A 16,734-nucleotide genomic window follows, 5' to 3' on the forward strand; every position below is an offset into this window, starting at 1 on the left:
CTGGATCATCAAGTCTAAGTAAGAAATCCCAGAATCTGATCATCTGTTTGAATTTTGGCAAAAGCTTTTCCTGTATTTGGTGATTTTATTGGTTACTACTTCTATCAAGTTACCCAGAAAAAAAGTGACTGTGTTTCGTTCATGTGGTAATTATTTACAACACAAAATGTTGATAAAGACATGGCATTTTTAAACCATGCAAAAATTTGGATATATGCCCTAAGTTTTTCTATAATTATACCACATTAAATTTTGTGTGCTTGTTTTATATAGGAATAAAAAAAGATGGGCAAAAATTATAAGACATTTTATATATATATATATATATATATATATATATATATATATATATGTATGTATATATGATATATATGATTTGTGAACCACCTAAATATATTTATAAATATAAAATTTTATAATATATGACACTTTATCAAATAATATAAAAGCATAACTAAAATTTGTTATGACCTAAATGCACTGATTTTCTTTGTTTTATAAATTTATTTCCATGAAGCCCAGACACTTGTAAATACATGGACCTATAAAAATTTTTCAACTTAAATATTTTGGAATAAATTTTTAAAGTCTCTTGCATTTCTTACTTTACTCTCATTACATTTTCTGACAACTTATTTAACTTTAAAAATTATATACAAGTATCTATATTTATCTGACAATTAAGAAAATGAACATTCAATACTAAGTTTCCTACACTATAGATAAATGAAGACATTGATGCTCATAAATTAAAGAGATAAACGAAATTTTGGCAAAAATCTCAAAAGGATATATGTTTTGGTATTTTAAACTAATATTTAATTATTTTTTAAATAATTCATTTAAAAACAAAAATCTCTTAAAGAATACATAATTCCATGTTTGGGGTAAAAAAAAGTCATGATAAGCCTGGGACATTTGGTCAAAAAGCAAGATGAACTCAGAAATACCTAATAGCAATGTACAAAATGATTTTAAAAGAAAGTTCACCTGCAGAGAGGACTACAAGTGAACAAGTAGTGACAACTTGAACATTAAAAAAAGTCCCCATTACTATATTTAGACCATTCATTTGTTCATACATTCATTCATTTCAATAAATATTGAGTGAGTGTATATGTGTCAGGTACTGTTTATACTAGAGATAAAATATAAACAAAACAGACAAAAATTTGTGGTGAGTAGAGCTTATTTCTAGTTACAGGAGACAGAAAATAAATATATAAACAAATGGAAACATAGCATTTTAGGTTCTGTTAAATACCATACAAAAGAACCGAACAGGATTAAAGGACAATGAGTGATAATGAAGGATGCTATTGTATATAGAGGTGTCAGCGAAGGCCTCTCTGATGAGATGTCATTGGAGGCACTAAATGCATAAAGGATTGAGCCATAAATATCTGGGAGAAAAGTGTCGAATGCAGAGGAGCCTGAAAGGTAAATCCCCAAAGTGGGAGCATGTTGGGCAAGTTTGAAGAACATTAGCCACTGTGGTTACAGAAGAGATAGGAGGGAACAAAAATAGGGGATAAACTCAAGGAGGTGGAGGGGGTCAGAACATATGCATGGTAGGCAGTGGAAAGGATTTTGGAATTTGCTCTGAAAGAGTTAAAGGATTTGACTAAAGGATTGACAACTTCTCATGTTTTAGAAAGTTAACTCTGCTATATTGAGACCAGAATCGGGAAAGCGGGAAACTAAAGTGACTGGTCAGGAGACTATCACAACAGTTTAAGGTTAAGGTTGAAGTGGTAAATCTGCTGAGTGGTTGAACTTGGGATATACTTTGCAGGTAGAAGTGACAGGACTTGTTGATGGACTGCTGTGAGAGAAGAGAGGAAATATATGTTCCTGGGGCTACAGATATGTAGTTTTTAGATTGAATCATTGAATCATATAAAATGATCATGTTTTTATATTTTAAAAAATGGTCAAGTGTTAGAAATTTCATACGGTTCAACCAAATAAAAATAAATTCAGGAGTAATTACCATGTAGATGCTATTTAAAACCACAAGACTTAATGACATTAAATAGGAAGTAGAATAATAGAGAATAATTACAAGAACTGAGCCCTGTAGTACTCCACTTACAAGTCAGGAAGATGAGGAAGAAGCAACAAAAGGAGACTTAGAGGGAGTAGCTAGAAACGTTGGAGGAAAATTGTGGCTTGGAAGACAATTGAAGATAATGTTCCAAGGAAGAAGGATTATTCAACTTTGTCAAATGCTTCTCGTAGGTTAAGTGACATGAAGACTCAGAAATGACCATACAAGTGAAACCAGTTATGTTTACAAAAGGCTATTAATCCATAATGTTGCAAAAAAAGAGACAAGTATCTAAAATGTACTTTAAAAAGTAAAATCATTCTAACAATGTCAGTCAATTAATTAGTGTATGATTTCTTACAATTTGGATGTCCTTTTTTAAAAACTAAAATAGTGCACTTCCCTACCACCTTAATAGGCTTAAATAATTATTGTTATAGGTTAAATCTATTGCATCCATACTGAAAAATATAAAAATCTTAAGTCAGCAGGTGGATTAGCCTTCAAGCAGCCTGAAACTTGCTCTGGAGGGAATTCCCCACACCTAGGAAACTGATCTTTAATTTGCCCAGTCTCACAATGAATGCTCAAGAAAATGCACTGGAGTTGTTTGTACTAGTCACTTGCACTTGTCATGAAGAGATATGTTGCCAGAATTATGCACAAGTGGGAGGGTCTGGTAGTCTATTTAAAATAAAGAAAAAAAGAAGAAGGAAAATGTCAAAGTTGTTATGCCTACTGATAAAATTATCATTAAAATTGTAATTTTCTATACCTTTTGCCATGACAAGAATGCCCCTTGGCCTTCACACATGTACAAAGAACATTATGTACTTGGAAAAAGAACCAGAGATCAAGAAGATATAATGATCATGAGTACATAATGCAGCTAACAATATAGTCTCAAATTATATAAAATAACAATTAAAAGAACTATGGAGAACTTTGTAGTGGAGATTTTAATCCATTCCTTCCAGAAACTAATAGTTTAAAGCAACTGAAAATATAAAAAGTTTGAAGAACATAATCAATTACATCGAACAATAAATATAGATATTTACACCCAAGAAAAAGGGAAAATAAATTTTTAGTTGACATGGGGCATTCACATTAACTAGTACTAGAGAAACTAAGGCACAAAGGAAGCTTCAACAAACACCAAATATCATTAGCATATAGACTATATTCTCTAACTACATTACAATAAAATTTAAAATCAATTACAATAGGATAACTCTTAAAATCATATATACATATGATTTTATATACATAAAATCTGAAAACACAGTCTTGGTATAAAGAGGAAATAATGTGGAAATTACAATATACTCTGAATTGAATGAAATGAAAGCACAAATGTCAAAATTTGAAACAAAGCTTAAGTTGACTTAGAAGAATATTTTGAGTTTTAAATAAATCTATTTAAAAATAAGAAAGATATAATAACTGAAGTAAGCATCCAAAAATAAATCAGAAAAATGGCAACAAACATGAGATAATGAAGGAGAGAAACAAACGTAAGGCCAGAAATCAGTTACATAAAGCCTATTCATAATAAGGATGGTTAACAAAACTAAATGATCAGTCCTTGAATAGATTATTTAAAAAAAGAACCCTGCATATATTGCTTTTTTTAAAAAAAGGAAATAACTAGCCATAAGCTATAGATATAACAGAGATTTTTAAAATAGAATGTCAACAACTATATGCCAAGACATTTGAACAGCTAGCTTAAAGGGATACATTTCTGGAAAACTATAAGATGCCAAGATAAACCCAAGAAGAAATATAATAGTTAAATAGATGAATCACCACTAAAGAACTGGATATGGGAATCAAGAACTCCCTCTTCCAAAAACGACCAAAACTTGGTCCCACATGGTTTTGCAGTTTAGGCATTTGGAGCTTTCAAGAACAGATAATCCCTTTCTCCTACAAGTTGTTCCAGAAAAATAGAAGGGGAACAATGCCCAACTCATTTTATGAAGCTAATGTAACCTTGAGTCTAAAAATGGATATGAACAATAGAGGGGGGAAAGTATAGGTATGTTTAACTATGAACATTTTAAACATGCAAAAATCCTTAAATAAACTATCAAACTGAATTTATCAATTTATTTAAACATTAATATACCATGATCCAATGTCATGTATTCAAACAATCCAAGACAGTTCAACATCAGAAACTTATTAATGCAATTCATAACACTAATAAAATAAAAGAACGAAAATTATATGATCCTCTCAATAAATGAAGAAAAATCATATTTGATAAGGGTCAATACATATTTATGACTAAGCTCTCAGAAAACTAGGAACGAAAGAAATTTTCTTGACTTGATAAAGACTATCTACTAAAAGCCCACAGTTAAAGTACATTCCCTTTAAGAACTGGAACAAATAAGAATTTCCATTTTTTCTACTGTTATACAGCATACTAACAATGAACATCCTAACAACTGCAGGAAGAAAGAAAAGAGAGAAAGTGTTATGATAATTGCAGGGGAAAGTGCAAGACATTATTTCCCAATGGTATGATCGTTTTTTAAAAAAACCCAACAAACTACTGGAACCAGTAAGAGAATTCATCAAGATTGTAAATGTACTATCACATTATAGAAAAAAAAAACAACAATTAGGAAGTGGGGGTAATCTAAAGACGATGAATAAGGTATTTATAAGGAACATGTACAAGCACATTTAACTATCAGAAAAGAACTGAATAAATATACCCTATTTAAACTCAACACAATACCAATTTTTAAAAAGTCTGAAGAAGTTTTTAGAGAAACTTCACAAACATTTTAATGTTTATATGGAAGAATAAATCTCCAAATAGTCATGACTCATTCTACCAGGTATTGAGACATACTGGAAGGCCATAGCAATAAAAGGAGTAGAATAGAATTGATCTAAGACCAAAAAAAAAAAACCTAATAAATAAATGGTCCAGAAGCAGGCCTCTGGATCAACTTCATATAGAATATAATATACAAATCGAAATTTTTCCTCACCGTAGACAGTGCTACATTTCTCCAAAATATCTACCAAAAAACTTGGCCTTTTCCCACAAATTTGTATTGTTATCACCCAGCTCAACACACTGGTTACACTTATTACAATGAAGACTAAGAACAACTTGCATCTAGTATTTGAATAATAAAAACGACAGTGAAACCAAGAACTCTCAAAGCTCAAACCAAGATGCCAGTGTGGTATTTGCAAGAAAATTCAAATAGGGACATGATGGGTAAAAAAAGGAAGTGATAGATTTGATGTTCTCAACATGAGTGAAGAGACCTTCCAAAATATTTTCCTTAATATTATTTTGTTGAGTCGAAATAGTTTCTTCAACATTACAAGGAGCACTGAAGTTCATGATGGAGGTGTTCTTTCATAACCAAGAAATGTGGGACTTTTAATGAGAAGTGTTTCATGTCTTGTTATAGTGAATAGCTAAAAAGCCTTTGCAGGGACTTCTGCTTCCAAGAAGATGGAGAAGACATACTTTTCCCCATTTTCCCTGTTAAGTACTGATAAAAACCTTGGACACTATACGTAAAACAAATGTAAGAAGCTTCTTAAAGATGAACGGAAGATGGCAGATCAGCAAGAGACCCAAGAATCAATATGATGATGCGTACCTTGGGTTTTCTTTTTGAGTCATACATCCCAGACTTTGAGACAAAGAAGCTGATAACCCAGAAACATCAATGGGCACAGACCAAAACAAAACCAAACCAAAACAAAAACACAAAAGAGCACTTAATATCTTGCTCCCTGGCATATGTAGCAAGTTTGGCTCAAACAAACTCAAAAATTTCTTACAGGTTTGAATGTTTCTTATGTAGACATTTGTAATCCCTCTTCTGCAAAGATCTTGAATTTCATTTTACTAATGCTATCAGCATAATTACACCATGGACCTTACCAACATAACTGATGCACTCCCTCTACAGCCTCCATTTTAAGAATCCCATTTTCTGATGACCATCACCCATCTTTCCAGCTTATACTCTAAACATCAGATTTAATAAGTCTTTGACCTCACAATGACCTAGGATTCGTTGATTCTGCCATCTTTCCAGTGGCCCTCACTCTTTCTCCTTGTCTTCATTTCCTTCCTTACTTATTTGAGATTCCATCTCCATTATCATTTCCCTGTTTGCCTTCTCAACTCTTTTGATCCTCTTTCTCTGTATTATACTCACTTGGAAGAAAGGGTAAACTTAATTAAATCTAATTAAATCTCACCTACTGTGAGCCCTAGAACCTCCCCCCACCAAAAACAAGAAAAACAAATAGGCTGCTCTCTAGCCAAAGGACAAGGAGAGAAGTTTAGCAAGACAGGAAACACTTGGAAAATAACTGGTTACAGCCAAACACAACAGAAAAAATACCATGCCCCACCCTCACTCATAAGTACAAAGGCCCAGTGAGGAGTCTAGACTTCCACCCTTGACAGACTGTAAAGAGCTGCCTCAACCCTGCCACCAGGGTGCTATCAGAGAAGGCTAAGTAGAGGGCTGGAATTTTCATCCCCCAAGGTATTACTAGGGCTCCCCATTCCTCACAGAGCCAGTGGAGACCACATGTCAAGCCGGGGTTTACTCAGCAGCAGCAAGGGACCCCACCCTCTCCCCAGCGGAGTGACATCAAAGGAGGCCTAGTAGTTAGTCAAGGTTTTTACCACTGCCCAGTAATAATGAGGTAAAATCCGTGCTGTCATGTCAGTGGAGGCCTGGTAAGGAGCTAGAACTCAGCAGTAACAAGGAGCACCTCCCTCAGGTGACAACAGAAGCCTAATGGGAATCTGCTTCTACTCACTCCAATCTGACAGTAAGAAGGCAGCACTCCTCCTTGCTGTGTTACAGGAAGCTCGCTAAGAGAAGGTTGAAATATGATCCAAGTTCTCATAACATACTACCCATAATGTCCAGATTTCAATCATAAATCACTTGCATACCAAGAACCAGGAAGAGCTCAATGAAGACAGACAATACGTACCAACAATGAGATGAAACCTCTTTCTCACAGAGATTATAAAGTAAATATCACAAAAATGCTTCAACAAGCAGTTACAAATGTACCTGAAACAATTTTTAAAAAATAGAGTCTCAGCAAATAGATAGAGGTATAATGGACAATCAAATGGAAATTAGAACTGAAAAATATAATACTAAAAATTTTAAATTCGATAGGCTTAATAGCAGCATGGAAATGACAGAGAAAAGAATCAGTGAAGTAGATTATAGAACAATAAAAATTACTCAATATGAACAACAAAAAGAAAATAGACCTAAAAATGAATCAGAGAGCTTTGGGACAAAAGATCTAGCATTCATGTCATTGGAGTCTCAGAAGAAGAAAAAGGAAACAGGAATGGAAAAGTACTCAAAGAAATAATGACTGAAAATTTCCCAAATTTGGCAGAAGACGTCAACTTACAGATTCACGAAGCTGAATGAATCCCAAACATGGTAAACCTAAATAAATTCACACCAAACCACATCATAGTCAAACTTCTGTAAACTAAAGACAAAATTATTGAAAGCAGAGAGAGAAAAATAATACCTCAACTATAGGGAAAAAGCAATTCAAATAATAGCAGATTTTTTTATCAGAAACCACAGAGGCCAGGAAGAAGTGGAATGATGTTTTTCAAGTGCTGAAAGACCTATCAATCCAGAATCCTATACCCAGTGAAAATATTCTTCAGAAATGAAGGGAAAATCAGACATTATCCAGTGAAAAAAAATCTAAGAGAATTTGTTTTCAAAAATCCTACCCTAAAAGAATGGCTGAAAGAAGTACTCTAAACATCAACTGAATGATTTTTTTAAAGAAACCTTGTAACATCGAGAAGGAAGAAAGAATACAGTATGCAAAAATATGGGTAAATAAAATAGGTTTTCCTTCTCCTCTTGAGTTTTCTAAGTTCTAGAGTTGAAGCAAAAATTATTAACACTGTCTGATGTTCTAAATGTAAGTAGAGCAAATATTTGAGACAGTTATAAACAGAGGAGAGTAAAGGGACACAAAGGGAGGGAAGGTTTTTACACTTTACTCTTACTGGTCAAATGATGACACCAATAGACTATTACATTAGGTAAATATAACACCTAGAGCATGCACTAAAAAACTTACACAAGTACATACACAAAAACACTAAATAATCAAATTGGATTAAAAAAAACCTCAAGTAATCCACAGAAGGCAAGAAAGGGGAAACAGAGATGAAAACAGAGCACAAAGAGAAAACAGAATGACATTCTTCCACACTCATGAGAATAATACTAGATGCGAGTACACAATCTCTTCCACAGATTCTGGATCTGACCTTTGAGATCAGTTTCAAGTCATGTGACATTGCACGCCCAGCGGCTGTGCACTAAAACAGCTGTGTTCAATGCTACACAAATGCATTGAACACAACTTGCTAAGGCCAATTTCATTCATCCCAAGCCGCCTTCCCCACAGTAAGTGCAGGAAACATGACATTGTGCTGGATCAGGCTTCCTCTGCCCTCATACAATCAGTATCTCCTGGGAGGTAACTAACTCCATAGTCAGGGAGGGCATGTGAAGAATCATTCTTCCCCAGTCTATATAGGAGTGAAGGAATGGACACACACCGATTACAGACAATGTAACTAAGTAAATGCATCCTGTGAAACACCGGCAAATAGTGAGAAATCAGATCAATCATTTAGGAAGATCCATAGTTTTAAGAATGGTGTATCTAGAATCCCCAAATGGTTCATTATAATACTCTTGTTTAAAAATAAAAAGGGCTGTACTCGCTTCGGCAGCACATATACTAAAATTGGAACGATACAGAGAAGATTAGCATGGCCCCTGCGCAAGGATGACACACAAAATAAAAAGGGCTGTTAGCACTGATACTGCAATCTGGTTGACAGAAAACATGAGTGAAATAACCCCTAGACGTTCCTGCGGTTCCCTGGGATTTGCCGTGATGACAGGCATAAACGCTTGGTTTTATGGAAGAAGTTGGTAGATGAGATTTGGTGGGTTTACAGAAAGCATTTACTATATATGCAGTAACAAGATAATAGTCCAGGCCCTTTCTAAATCATAAAAGCATATTCAGAATCATAATCTCAGCTTGGGTGGCTTAGGAGGATTATCACACCATTATTCCTAAAGATTCCGCAAAACCAGTGGCTACTTATTCTCTTGGTCACTTACAATTTGGAGTGTCTTGATAACTGATTATTTACATCACTTTTAGGCTAGGCTATTAACTAACATTCTCTGGGTGGAACTTGAGCTATGTTCTCCAAATATGTGACACTGATTTTAAGTAGATATTTGCAATGGCAGATTGAAATTCACACATATTTTTTTTTTTGCCTCCAGTCCTAAAGTCTTGACAGGGAATTTGAAATTGGGTAATTATAGAGCACTTGAAACTAATTTGTTACAATCAGCTTACCAATTGTACAATTTGATCACAATTTTAAAAAATCATAGTCTTTTCTACTTTTTCCTACAGTTCTATTGACCCTTTAAAACTAAGCAATATTAAAAATTCTTCACAAATAAAAAATGAGGTGAGTGGAGCTTGGGAACAGACATTTCCTTCAATCTAGTTGAGTTTCTAGCCTCTTATTTCCCAGTATGATTTTCAAGTAGAACAAAGAGTTCAGAAGGCAGATCTAAGGTCTCAAAATTGGCTGTAGTTACAGGGCTAAATATTACTATGTTTATAGGAAGCCAACTTAAAAAAAAGTGTTTCCCAAGTGGCAAATCAAAACTATCTGGGCTTCTTTGAAGGAATTTTAGGTGTGCTTCCAGGCCCTTCCTTTTACTCTCTCTTCTTTGCCAACTTTTATCTAGAAGGAGGGTGACAGAAATGTTACCTCTGGTGGACTAAGAAGAGGAGAAAGCATAGGCATATATATGCCCACATAACTAACAGTCTTCATTCCTTGCACACCTACATTGTCTTCTTAGTTCTTTTTCTTCTTACTCCTCCAACACCATCCAAGGAAAAAGTTGTGTGAATAGATTGTTAAGAAAAGCATTCAAGCACTCATCACGAAAGAAATGTTCCATTTCTCAGGACTTCCATAATGTGTTTGGAGCAAGATGTGCATAATGTCACATTGTTCAGGACAGAATGGCATGAAGAATAGCTGTTTGTGACACATGAGGGAAAAGCCCCCAGGAATTAAGAGATATGTACGAGAGAGGATACAAGGTTTTAATATAATCATGGTAGTTTATGTTCTTGGACTCCCATACAATTTTGTGAGAAATTCAAGGAAAGATTGAATTTCCTGTCTGTACTCTGCTTATTTAAACTCCAACTTTGCCCTTGGGGAGAAGGGAAAAATTTTACATATATATATGGTACTGAGTAAAAGTCAATAGAGGTAAATGCGGAAGAGATGAGGAAATGCCAAAGCTCCAGAGAGTTTAGTTGTGCCAGAGATTAATATAAATTAATACAAATATAAACATGTTAATATAAATGTAAACAAAAGTAAACTTTTTAGATATTTTTATCCACTGAAACTTTATCCATTTCAATGTTGGCATCTTGAATCCACATGGGTATTATCGATTTTATTCCAACTGATTGAGAGGTAGAGATGAATTTATGGATTTCTAGGTATGCACCCTTATTTTCAGACTATATCATTAGAGAGTACTTTTTGCTTCTTGCCAGAATTTATATTCAAGATGCATCCTGAATAAAGAAGATATGGTACATATATATAATGGAATACTGCTGAGCCATAAGAAAGGATAAGGATGAAATATTACCATTTGCAACAACGTGGATGGGCCTTGAGACTATCATGCTAAGCAAAATAAGTCAGATGGAAAAGAACAAGAACCATATGATTTCAGTCATATAAGGAATGTAAAACTGAAAGAAACAAAGTCATAGACATGGACAACAGAATGGTGATTAACAAAGGGGAAAGGGGTAAGGGAAGGGTGAAGAGGGTAAAGGGGGTCAAATATATGGTGAGACAGGGACACTAGATTCTGGGCAATGAGCACACAATGCAACATACAGATGATGTATTCAAATTATACACTTGTAACTTATATAATATTATTAACCAATGTCACCCCAATAAATTAAATTTAAAAAGAGGCACTCTGACATTTAGCTAACATGCCCCAAGAGCTCTCATGGATGTATGTCTCAATATTCTGGGTCAAAAATTCCCTTTCAGCAGTCCATCTTATCTGTCCCCAATTTTATACAGTGTTTCCAGATGGCGAGTTCTATTCTGACGTGGATTAGGCATGATCCATCACTTCTTTTTTTACTTTCTTCCTGTAATGTAATAGTTAAAACTTCTATTAATTAGTAAAGCAGATGTGTTTCTTGGTAAAGCAAATTTGTTTCTTCTGTCAGCTATTAAACACAGCAAGTGGGAAAACTCAAATTAAAAACGAACATCCTGATGTCAATAAGAGATTCCAAGAAATTTAGAGTTTTCAGGATCATATTAGGAAGAGTTAGTTACCACCCACCTGAAACCAGTGACCAGAAATATTAGATTATGTTACAGGTTTTTAAAAAATTGTTATTTTTTTGCATATGGTTTAAAGTGAGAATCTAATTTTATTTTTCTGCTTGGAATGAGCCAACATAGCTATGAGACAGCTGTCTAGAATAGTGGCTAAGATCATGGACACTGAACTTAAACTGCCTGGGTTGGAAAGCCTGCTCGGAATCGTCAAGTTACTTAATCTCTCTGTGCTTGTGCCTCAATTTTGTCATCTATAAAATGATGCTAAAAATATTACCTACATCATATGGTTATGAGGAGATTGAGTTTATAAATGTATTTCAACATTTGGAGCAGTGCTGGAACATAGTAAGTGTCCAATAAGTATCAGTTGCTGTTGTTCTTATTATATGTCAACATTAATTTTTAATAATCCATTACTTCATAACTGATTTACATAGCTAAGCTATCCTTATAAATTTCCCATGTGTACATCGGCATGGTGTCCTGCACCAGGCTAGAGTAATTTAATTATTATATATTTGTAATAAACATTTATATCTTAAGTGTTATCTCTCATCTTTACTTTACTTTTCCAATTTGTTTTACATATTTATAGATACCTGGAATTTTTATTTGAATTGCATTAAATTTATAAATTAGATTGAAAAGAAATATTATCTTTACAATGCTGTCTTCCCATTCAAAGATATGGTATATCTCTGCATTCATTCAGCTCTTCTTCTGTGTTATCTAATAGTGTGTTAAATTATTTCCCTGTAGGTAGTAGATTGGGAGAGAGGGGTTATCACTTGTGAGGGGTGTAAATGTCTAACTATTACATTGTTTTGTACACCTGAAACTAATAAAAAGAAAATCTATAAAAAAAATTCCCTGTAAAAGTCTTATTAGTTTTCTTAAATTTATTATCATTGTGTGTGGTTTTATACTTTGTTTAATAATTAGTGGTAAAGAGGAATGCTGTTGTTTCAGGGGTAATGTGACAATATTTCAAATGAATTTGGTGGGGTTTTACTATAAAAATTTTTATTATTGTCTGTTGAATTTATCTAATACTTTTCTTACATCTGTCAAGATGATCACATGATTTATTTCCTTTATTCTGTTAACATAGTGAATTGGATAGATTTTCCAATGTTAAATCCAGTTTTAGAAGTGGCTGATTTCATATATAGCCATCTTGTTTAATTTTTACTAGTTCTAATATTTTTCTGCTGATTCTTATATTCTACGTAAATAATTATATTAACTTCCTTGCTAACCCTCATACTTATTCCTTTTGATTTCTCCTATTACAGTGCATGAGCTTAAGTATTATATTAAACATTAAAGATAAAACTAAAAGTTACTATTAAAAATATAGAAGAATATCTTCACAGCATCAAGAAAGGATCTTAAGATGCAAAAGCACAAACCACAGAGGAGGAGTTTAATAGATTTGGTTAAATCTCGTGACAGATCCAGAGAAAATATTTGCATCTGGCAAAGAATGTATATACTATACAAGGATCTCTGGTAAATCATCAAGAAAAATATGAGAAACCCAACAGTAAAGTTGGCAGAGAATATGAATATACAATCTATAAACAGAAAAATTAAGTGCCTGATATACCAGTGAAGAAGTTCTCATTTTATTCATAGTCAGAGAAATATTAAACTAAAACAACAATGATTCAGTACTTCCTACCCATAATTTTAGCAACAGTAAAATGTTGGGCATTATCCAGTCTGTACTAATATGTAGGGAAGTCAGAATATTCATGGAAGTGTGTAAAATGGTGCAGCCATAATAAACAGAAAATTGGAAACAATCACAAAAATGACTATGTGCTTACTCTAAACCTAGTGATAATAATCCTGTGATGTAAATACCACCATCTCCCCCCAGTAAAACCTCTTATACTGGTAAAGACACATATGAAGGATGTTCATTGCAACATTGTGCTAGACAGAAAAAACTAAGTATCCATTAACGGGGGAAATAGATAACATAATAGAAATACCAAAAAAATGAACTTGTTCCACTTATGACAAAATCATAACGTTGAATTAAAAAAGTAACAGAGTCCATCAAATAAGACTATTTCTGTAAATTAAAAGCACATACTTAAAACAATATTATATGTACATTTTATATATATACATATATATATATATATATATATATATTTATATACACACACATTCGTATACACACACATATATATGCAAATATATATTGGTTTGGAAGGATTCACATTAAATAGACAAGAATAGGTATCTATGGTAGGGAATATGGATTTGGAAATGGGCAATATAGGGAATAACATTATATGAAGAAACTAAATACAAAAGGGAAGCTGGGCATGGATCAATGATGACACTTGGCTACACACTGAGAATCAGGAACAATCCAGTTCTATGACTGTAGGACCAAAAAACCTCAGAGGGAATATGGGAGAAAGAAAGGGAAGAATGAATGAAAAGAGAAAATGAATAGTTATACTGAAGGCTCAGAATAATGCCAAGAAGCAAAAAAAAAACACCAAAAAGACAAAGAAAAGAAAAGAAATATTAGCTTTCACTCTCAACCAGAGAGTGGGTTCTATTAATGGAACTATTCAAGAAGATCTAAAGTATTGGTAGGAAACTTAAGCACATACCTTTGTGGTGAGATGTACCTGATACTCCCTACCCCCTAACTACAGCTGTCTTACCAACTCTGAAAATACGGACGTATTTTCTGCCTAAGGAAACATTTTGAGATTCTTTCAACTGGCTTTTTAAATGTATAAATGATACATGCAGTGCAGTATTTTAGGCAATGATTCAAATTTGGTGTATCACAGGGATTTTCTAATTTCGGTCATCAGTAGCATTGTCTAGTTGAAATCGGCACTAGTGTGACTGAGGGTTTCCCAGGAGGATGCTGTTGCACCCTGTGGAAGTCCCGAATCCTTTCTATGCCAAAAAGAAAATCTCATTGACTATATTGTCTTGTTTCCCTATAGTTAGCTTTAGGCTCATAATAGGGAAATTATTTATGCAACTATGGTTACATTTCTGGAAAAGACACATAAGTATGTGTAGAGAAAAACAAACAAACAAAAAAAAACAAACAAAAAAATGGAGTGCACAGAAGTAGCCTTGGCCAGAGGGGTAGGGAGAAGTTGCACTGACTTCATTAGGAGTCACCAAGAGACTAAATGGAGACTTGTAATGGCTTAACAATTTGAACAGTCTTTAGAAATTCAGATCTTCAAGCCAGTAGGAGTGGTAATCTCCCAAATGAGGAGCATTCATGTGATCTTGTTTGGCCTCTGTGAGGGCTGCAACGATTACCTCTAAATGAGCAAGACTGAATAACAGCCGTAAAATGTTCTTGCCTGTCCTGACCTGTATCATGTCCATGCAGTGGGCACCGAGGAGGACGAAAAATCTGTATAGTCTTTTTTGAGGTGGCACAATGCAAAGCAAATCTTTCATTCACCAGCTCTATTTCAAGGTCCAGTCCCAAAGCCAGAGCCTTGAGTTAGGGACTCCAGACTCTCCTCCCCTTAACTCCACATGTGCACACTAACAGTCAAACGGAAAAATCAAGATTATGTAAAGTCCATCCTGGTCCAGTGTATATCATGAATCTCAAGTGTCAGGTCTCCTGTGGCTTTAGAAGCAACTGATAAGGACTGAGAAAGAAAGGACCTAAAATTTGAGAGAGCCTTCCAATTTTGCCATTTCCCAAGCTCTGCATCATTTCAGCGAACACTCACAGTCACAACAACCCTGTACAGTAACTGTTACCATTATTATCCCATCAGAACAGATGAGTAACCAAAGCTCAGAGATAAAACGCCATGTTCATGATCAGAAAGCAAGTAGCCAGGGTCAGCACTTCCGTCCTCTTTCTGACTTCACACTCTTTCTTCTGTAAAATGCCCCAAAGATTCAATGCATCAGTAGATACAAAAGTATAATCACTTCTCCAGCAGAAGTAAATTGAAATAACAGATGTCAAGTCAACCATCACTGGAGCCTCCTTTTTTGATGGACAACCAAATGACTCAAGCGTTCCTCAGGCAGTATGCTCCTTAATTGAAATTTTGCTCACCAATAAAATGAGGTTACCCGGAAAATGTAAAGTTTTTCTAGGTCTAACCCATGTTGTGGTGTTTCCTCCCCAAAGGACACCCTCCTTTCCCATGCCCAACTGAGACTGCTCATGCACTTTGGCTGCCAAATACCAGCCTTCACAACGTGGCTTATTCAGCAACACACTTTGCCTTGTTCCAGGACCAAATAACACAGCTGCTCATGGTCTTTACCGCCCAGGAAACCTTCCCCAAATTGCCTGGTTTAATTTACTTCATGGTTTCTGAAATGTCTCCAGCTATTGATTCTTTTGGGTAATCAGACCCTTCTTAAAATGCGAACATTCTAGGAGTAATAAGAAGTTTATCAATTATTCATACTTAAGTGTGGATTAGTTCAGCCAGCAAACTGACCTCTTCAAATCCACTTGAAATTCTTCTGTGAGGAAAGTAGGGGAGGCATAATTAGAAGGGAAGAGGTACTATTTGGGAATATTTTGAAGGCAGAAGCGGTCATAACTGGGGGTTTTATGTATCTGGAGAGCAAGAAGAAGTACAACTCCCTAGAATTGGAGTGGAAAGGATGCCAGTAGGTGGCAAAATAGGGTGACAGACAGGTAGATGGAGAGATACAAAAGATAAAAGGTAGATTGCACCTCTATGCCAACACTACCTATCGAATCGTCTGGCTTCTGAGACTTTCTAGTGGGCCTCTATGAGACAGATTCCCTGCTGCTTGGGAGTTAGCCCTTTGCAGAGTCACGGTCGGCAATCCAGGACATGATTCCTAGTCTCTTCCGGTCCAGCTGACCAAGAGGGAATCTCCTGCACTCACAGTTGCAGAGTAATTGTTCTGGAGGATTGTGGCTCCTGTTCTCCCCACCTAATGGCAAAATGAGAAACTGGAATCAAACTGCAGCATAGCTGAAACGGATTAGGTGTAGGAAAGAATTATTGATAACTAGACTTTCATCTTCATAGTTCCCTATCTCTAGTTTGAGTGGAAAGGTTTCTGCTTTGTGTATTCGAGGCAGCATATTATGGGAGGGGGTCTGGTTATGACTGTGGATCCAGGGTTGAGCTTTTATTGTTGTTAA

The 16,734-nt window shown here is 34.8% G+C and overlaps 1 non-coding gene across 1 annotated transcript; it reads left to right on the plus strand.

Moving 5' to 3' along the window:
• The first annotated feature begins 8,845 nt into the window (after positions 1–8,845).
• On the plus strand, positions 8,846–8,953 carry LOC141567999 (U6 spliceosomal RNA). The gene has a single exon (XR_012491018.2). It is a non-coding gene; the product is annotated as a U6 spliceosomal RNA (small nuclear RNA).
• The last annotated feature ends 7,781 nt before the right edge of the window (positions 8,954–16,734 follow it).

The sequence above is a fragment of the Rhinolophus sinicus genome, chromosome 6 (genome assembly GCF_057876585.1).
Source record: "Rhinolophus sinicus isolate RSI-liver-muscle chromosome 6, RSI-T2T, whole genome shotgun sequence".
Taxonomy (NCBI): Eukaryota; Metazoa; Chordata; class Mammalia; order Chiroptera; family Rhinolophidae; genus Rhinolophus; species Rhinolophus sinicus.